Below are 7966 nucleotides of genomic sequence, written 5' to 3' on the forward strand. Positions count from 1 at the left end.
GTTGAGTGGAAATTTATTAACTCTATTTTCCAAATCTTAGTCCTAGTTCTATTCTCTACAACAATAAATTTAACTTTATATTCTTTTGTTAACTCTTAGATATTCACTGCTGCAAGATTTTTAGCCAAGCGCACACTATTTAGTTGTAGTATACATTCCATCATAGCTATACAGAAGAAATATATTCTGCTCCCTGTTTTCAGAAGCAGTGAGTGCTATTATATTCTAATTTTATATAAACATTCAAGTTAAAAATCAAACTAGAATCTAAGAAGTGTCAAAATCAAAGAGCTACTCGAAATTATACATTGATAACCTGATTCTGCTTCACAGTTCATGTTAGAAGCAGGCTATATGTAGGAATTTCAGAAAAAAAAAATAATTTTCATTTGTATATAAATGACATTGCTCATGCAGATTTCTCCATCCCAAATTCTGAACTTAAGCTTGATGTTGCAAATAAAATCTGAATCCTGAATGAAATTTTTTTTAGTCCCCTTTGTTTTGTCTTATTTTCCACCTATATTTGAGAAAAAGAAAAGTGAGTATGTTAATAGATACATTGACAAAACACAAACATTGATTAATATTGACCACTAAATTTAATTGCTGAATATCTATGTAAAACATGGTGTCTCCATGCTCTAGCTAAGAGCCCCTTTTTTACAAGTGGATTCTCCAGTGCTCCATCCTTCACTAGGAGGAGGCGTACTGACATTACTCATTCCCCTCATCTAGTTTACGTTGTCTCCCAAGCTTTCCTCTGCCATAACTACTAGATAATGGCCTAAATACCTGCTAAGCTAGTCTTCCCTGGGTTCAAGTCAACATAGTTATTTATTTATTGGACATTTACTCTGTCAGGCACAGAAAAGAAAAGGAACAGGAGTCCGTCTAAACTATGGAAATAATTTTTTCCACTTTACGTCTTCACATCACACTGCCTACGTTCTTTTCCTAAGCAGCAATGTCTTGAGAATGTTATTTTTTGTTATTCCTCTTCTAGTATTATCTATTTGTTCTTGAATTCCATTCCACTAGAACTTGTTGCAGAGATGGAGATTTTGCAAATGGCTCCAAGGTTTGCACTTCAGTGCAGCTGGGATCTAATTTGGCTATTAGGACAGCTGACCTTCGCATAACAAGGATCTTGCTCAAATTTCTTTTTTTTTTAGTTTTCTCAGTGAATAAGAATCTGAAAAGATGAAACACTGAAGAAGTTTAGATAACTCATTTTGCTTATGGAGATACTGCTCAATAGCTAAAGATAGTATGAATGGTGTTAATCGATTATACGTAAAAAATTATATTCTCAACTCATCTAAAATATTTAATAATTCCTCTGATATTTTATGTATGTTCTACTCTTCAAGACACTATTTATCATTATTTCTGGATAATGTGATTAGAATTAATGTTTCAAAATAAAATCAACCAAAATCACAAATCGATTTATGTACAACCATAAGGAAAGCATTGATTACTATTTTATGAATTGCTTACAGTTAAATGGAGTTAAATCTAAGAAAATTCGTATAAAAACAAATGAATGATATGGCTAAATTATAACTGAATTTTAAAAATAATCAAATTTCATGATTAAATTACCTTTACTTATATTCATAACAATTCTTCTATGCCATTTTCACTAATTTGAATCTATAATTAGGGCTTCTTAATAAAACATAAGGCAAAAAAAATTACAAAGGTAAATGACATAATTGCTTCCTTGTGATAAGCAGTCCTTAACATATATACAGTATTCAGAGATAATCTTTGTGGAGAGTGTGGTTTAAGTCAATTTTTAGTACCTTACTTAACTATAAAGTAGCAAAACAAAATAATTTTCGATGTAATCTCTTGTATAATTAGGTTTCAATAAAATTTTGGATAAGGAGTGAATTTATTTTTCCTTGAAACAGAAGAGCTATGTACTTTAGGTGATGTTAGCAAATTTACAGAAATATTGCATCATTTGTTCCGTGCACTTTGTAAGTTACGTTACATAAATGAGGTGAAAACAGCAGAATATTATTTATGTTGCACTGCAGCTTTGGAAATGACACCACAGTCTTTCTAAAAGTTGTTAATTTAGCAACACAAATACAGAATTCTTCCTAGTTTTCTGATAGCAACAATATCCAATTTCTTTTAAAATAAGGGAAAATGTACTTAGCATGTTTGGAACTTTATTTCCACAACTTGTTTGCATTTTAGTACCAGGTAAACACAGTGATGGGGAAAAGAAAAAACAAAAACCTTCCCCCAGAGGTTCAAGGTACGGCCTATTTGATCAGTGTTTTGAATCATTTTAAAGATGAGTGTGACCTCAAAATCGTTTCTACCCCTAACTGAATTAATTGAACTGGAATTATGGTGGGGTTGGAAATCGAACAGGAAGATTTCCTGAGCTGTCAGTGATTTATTACTAACTGAGAACCTATGGGGATCTACCATGAAAGAAAGGCTTCCTTTCGGAGCTCTTCTCCTTAAATCTCAATATATTGAAATGTTTTTATTTTTCCCATCTTTGTAAACCATGGGCTTCAGCTTCCAATTCCTGGTTTGACAGCACTGTCCCAAAGCAGAGGAGCACCAAAAAGTGATTGATTACTCAGCATCTGATGTCAGGGTGCTTCCTCTTTTATGTATTAGAAGATAGGAAACAAACTGAGGGTTGCTGGAGGGGAGGTAGGTGGGGGGATGGGGTAACTGGGTGATGGGCATTAAGGAGGGCACTTGATATAATGAGCACTCGGTGTTATGTGCAACTGATGAATCACTAAACTCTACGTCTGAAACTAGTAATACACTATATGTTAATTTATTTTAAGTAAATAAAAATAAAATAAATTTAAAAATTAAAAAAAAGAAGCAATAATATTGCTTCCTTCTGTCCCAATAATCTCTCCCCCAGATTTAGATTCTTGGTAGTTGCAGTGATGATTAAGCACAAGTAGGATGGAGAGAGAAGGAAGTCATATTTATTACACAGCTGATTAGGCACTGTGCTAGCTCTTCACATATGTTATTACTCGATTTCCTTTCTGCTTTAATGGCTCTTTACATCTCTCTACCAATGCATTCAATTTCCTGATGAGACCTTCCAGTGAAATGCGCAGTCTTGCTTCCTGACTGGCCTTTTCCCTATAGTCCCTGTTTGCTTTCTTATACTGACAAACAAAGGCAGTATGCCTGGTTTTGTTTTGTGTTTCTTTATTCATCTTCCTGAAAGTCTAAACTTCAGCCAAGTGTGAGAGACCATTTCCAATTACTGCCTCTTTTCCTGGGTCATATCCTGGCCCCACTTTCCTTCCAAAGTGAAAGGTACCAGGATGCCTGGTGGCTCAATCGGTTAAGCGTCTGCCTTTGGCTCAGGTCCTGGGATTGAGTCCCGCATTGGGCTCCCTGCTCGGAAGGGAGCCTGCTTCTCTCTCTCCTCCTTGCTCATGCTCTCTCTTGTTATCTCTATCTCTGTCTCTCAAATAAATAAATAAAAAATACTTAAAAAAAAATGGAAGATACCTCTCAACCAGGAGAACATATTACTTAAGTTTTGCGGGGGGTGGGGGGGGTTGTTGTTTTTAGTTCTGGAGAAACAAAATAGGTCAGTAAAAGAACTCTGAGCATCACTTTTCTGTTTCTTTCTAAGGCATAAATGAAGGAGACTTGGCTTCTTTAGGTCTCCTAGATATATGATTATCTAATCTCTATTCCATTTCAAAAAAAAAATCCCATACACAAAGAAGTTGACATTATTCCCCATCCCAGGTTATTGAAAGAGAGTGGGTAGAGAGTTTTGTTCTAATTTGATGTACTTGATGTCCTGCAGTGTGAGTTAAATTCAGTCTGAACTTGCCTATCTCAGAAATTTGAAGTGAAACAGGTAAGAGTAAGAGATAATCTTTATACTCAAAGCAACCTTACATGGTAAGCATCATTATTCAAATTTTATAGATGAAAAAACTTGGACTCATGCAATTTTAGTGTTTGTTTATTTAACAGAAAGAGGGGCAAGATTTGAACGCAGGTCTCTTTAAATCCAAAGATAATGGACTTTACCTTATAATATGTTTCCTAGTAGAAGAGCTCCATAGAAGAATCTGATCTGTGACTTATTCATATTAAATATTCAACATTTGAATGAGAGTTTGCAACCAAGAGACTTTATATTTTATGGTAAATCACATACTATTGGTGATATATGACAAATGGTTGAGTTTGACTCATTTTTTATAGATGAATCATAAGAGATATAATTAATACAATAAAATACATTTTAAGATTTACAATTTATGATTTACAATTAAGTTTTGATAAATGTATACACTTGTGCAAGTACTATCCTAATCAAAATCTATAATCTAAAGTTATATAAAAATAAAGTTATAAAAATGTTATCTCTGAATACTGTACATATGTTTAAAGAGTTCTCTCATTCGTTGGTACAGTCAATCCACCCTGACCTCTCAACCTCATATAACACTTATCCAATCTATCAGAGATACAGACCAGTTTGACCTGGTCTAGATTTCCCAGAAATGGTTACAGAAAAAAAACAGGTTTGTGCCTGGTGGTGCCTGGTTTATTTTCCTCATTATGATTTTTTTTTTTCTTTGAGACTCATCTTTGTTGTATATATATCAGAATTTCATAATTTTTTTTGCAAATACTATCCCATTATATGCATGTGCCTTAATTTATTTATCTATTCACCAGTGAACTGGTATTAGGTTTGTTTCCATTTTTGGTTATTGTGAATAAATTGTTTATGAACATTTGTGTAGTAGTGCCTTTGTGGACCTTTGCTTTTTTCTTTTGACTTAAAAAATGTCCATATATATTTTGGATATAAGTCCTTTTTATTTTTTTTATTATTTTTTTATTATTATGTTATGTTAATCACCATACATTACATCATTAGTTTTTGATGTAGTGTTCCATCCTTTTTATTAGATAGATATATTATAAACATTTTTTCCAAGTCTGTGGCTTACCTATGTATTTCCTTGTTATCGTTTGAAGATCATAATAATTAATTTTGATGAAATGTTTCATGTTTTTTTTTCTACACACATTTATTATCTTACAGTTCTAGATATTAAGAGTACAAAATGGGTCTCATTGGGCTAAAATCAAGGTGTCAGCAGAACTGCATTCCTCCTGGAAGCTGCAGAGAGGATAATCTGTTTTCTTGGCCTTGGCCAACTTCTGGAGATCACTCACTTTCTTTGCTCGTGGCTCCCTTCACCCATTTTCAAAGCCAACAATATCAGGCAGAGTGCTTTTTTATGCTACCATCTCTCTGCTCCTCTCTCTCCTGCCTTTCTTTTCAACTTATAAGGATCCATGTATTACCATGGGCCCAGACAGATAATCCAGTATAGTCCTCCATTGCAAGGTCAGCTGATTAGTAAGCTTAATTCTTTCTGCAGCCTTAACTCATCTCTGCCAGGTAAGGTAACATATTCACAGGTTCCAGGATTTTGAACATCTTTGAGGGACTATCATTCTGCCTACTAAACTCGTATAGCTGTATAGTATATCTTTGAAATAATAGCACAAACATTCTTCCGTCATTTTTTTTTAATTGTTTCTTCTTTTCTTATATTTGTTTTCTTTTTCTTTTCCTGAAATACTTTGGAATCATCTTGATGTCTTAAACACACACACACATAAAACAAAACTGGAGGGACTGTGACTTCAATTGCAAGTTTCCATTTTCTCTTCTTTTTTCCCCTGAATTCTTTTGAATTATGTTTTAACATTTATTTTTACTCCATTTGTTTATTAGCTTTCTTTTTTCTTTCCTTCTTTTCTTTCCTTTTCTTTTCCTTTCTTTCCTTTCCTTTCCTTTTCTGTCCTTTTCCTTTTCTTTTTTCTTCCCCTTCCCTCCTCTCCCCTCCCCTCCTCTCCCCTCTCCTCTCCTCTCCTTTCTTATTTTGAAGTTTTATCTAGGGCTACAATATATATTTTTAACTTATCACATGTACTTTCAAATAGCACAATAGTACCATTGTACTACTTTGCCTATAATTTAAAAACATCACCATTAGATTGTTGGCTTTTTGGCTATTGAGTTGTATGAGTTCTTTATATATTTTGGATGTTACCCCTTATGAGATAAATGATTTATAAATATCTTCTCCCATTCCATAGGCTGCCTTTTCAGTTTGTTGATGGTTTCTTTTATGTGCAGAAGCTTTTGAGTTTGATGTAGTCCCACTTGATAATTTTTGTTTCTGTTGCCCTTGCTTTTGGTGCCAAATTCAAAATATCATTGTGAAAACCATTGTCAGGGATCTTACTGCCTAGGTTTTATTCTAGGAGTTTTATGTCGTCAGGTCTTAGATTCTTTCAAGTCTCTAATCCATTTTGAGTTGATTTTTTGTAAATGATGTTAGATAGTGGTCCAGTTTCATTCTTTTGCACATGGCTGTCCATTTTTCCCCACACCATTTATTTTTTTCCCATTGTATATTCTTGGCTTCTTTGTTGTAAATTAATTGACCATGTACTGGGGGGTTTATTTCTGGGTTCTTTATTCTGTTCCATTGATCAAATAACAACAACAATAATAATAAGTAATAAAAACATTACAAAATGTATTTCTGTCCCCCCCCATCCTCTGTGCTATTAAGGTCATATGATTTATTTTACTTATATTCTAAATCTCACTGTACAATGGTATGGTTTTGCTTTAAAGGGTCAAGTATGTTTTGAAGCAAGTTTTAAAGGAAAAAGAATTTTTATATTTATTCATTTTCTTATCATTAGCATCGTTCTTAATTTCTTTCTAAAGATTTGGGTCTCTAAATGGAATCATTTTCTTTTAGATTATAGAATATCTTTTAATATTTCTCATATTGTGAAATTTCTCAACTTTTTCAGAAAAATAAAAACAAAGGCAAAATAAAAACATTTTCTGAATATAACCTTCCCTTCCAATTTGAGAGGTTTTTGTTTTGTTTTATTTTTTGTTTTTGTTTTTAGCTCTATTAATAATTTATCCTTTGGTTTTCTGGCTTACATTGTTTCCAATAAAAACTCAGCCATTGTTTTTATATTTGTTTCCCTGTACATAATGTATTTTTCTTTGTTGACTGCTATCAAGGTGCTCTTTTGTTAGTTGGTTTCCAGAATTTTTATCAGGATTTCTTGAGGTTATTTTCTTTTTTTTACCCTACTCTGATTTATGAGTTTCTTGGATCTATAGACTTAATATTGCTCTTAAAATTAGAAAATATTTATTATTTTTTCAAATATGTTTTTTCTCTTATCTTACCCCAGAATCCAATTGCACATTTGTTAAGATACTTATTTTCCTTTAGATCACCGAGTTTCTATTGATTTTTAGACTTTCTACTAGCTATGTTTCATTTTGGATATTTCTAATGATCTGCCTTTAAGTTCTAGTTCTTGATATTTTTTGTGTATAGTGTCTAATCTGTTATTTTACCCATTCAGTAATGTCTTTCATTTCAGAATTTTATAATCTGGAAACTCCATTTGTTTCCTTTCTTATAAATTGTTTTATTTATTATGTTCATTTAAAAATTTTCTGTATGTATTTATCACAGCTGTTTTTAAAACCATGTTTGATAATTACCTTATATTCATGATTTCTGTTCTCTTATACTTACTCTCATACTGATTTTGTTTTTGATCAAAACAAAATTTGTTGTGAATTTTATTGTTGAGTATCTGGATTTGTTGTTTTCCTTTAAGAATGTTTAATTTTGTTCTGATCAGCAGTAAAAGTATTTGTGGCTCAGCTTGAGTTTTTTCATGTCTTACTAATACATTTTATTATCTAGACTAAACTTCAGGGCCAGGTTAGTTATACTCGTAAGATATGACATGGGATCGCTGCTGAAAGCTGGGCGCTCGATGTGGACAATATGATCTCAGATTCTAACTTGAACATCTCCCAAACCTCCACAAGTTCCAGAAGTTTTTCAGCATA

Source organism: Mirounga leonina, unplaced genomic scaffold (genome assembly GCF_011800145.1).
Source record: "Mirounga leonina isolate KUSES-001 unplaced genomic scaffold, KU_Mleo_1.0 Mir_169, whole genome shotgun sequence".
Classification (NCBI taxonomy): domain Eukaryota; kingdom Metazoa; phylum Chordata; class Mammalia; order Carnivora; family Phocidae; genus Mirounga; species Mirounga leonina.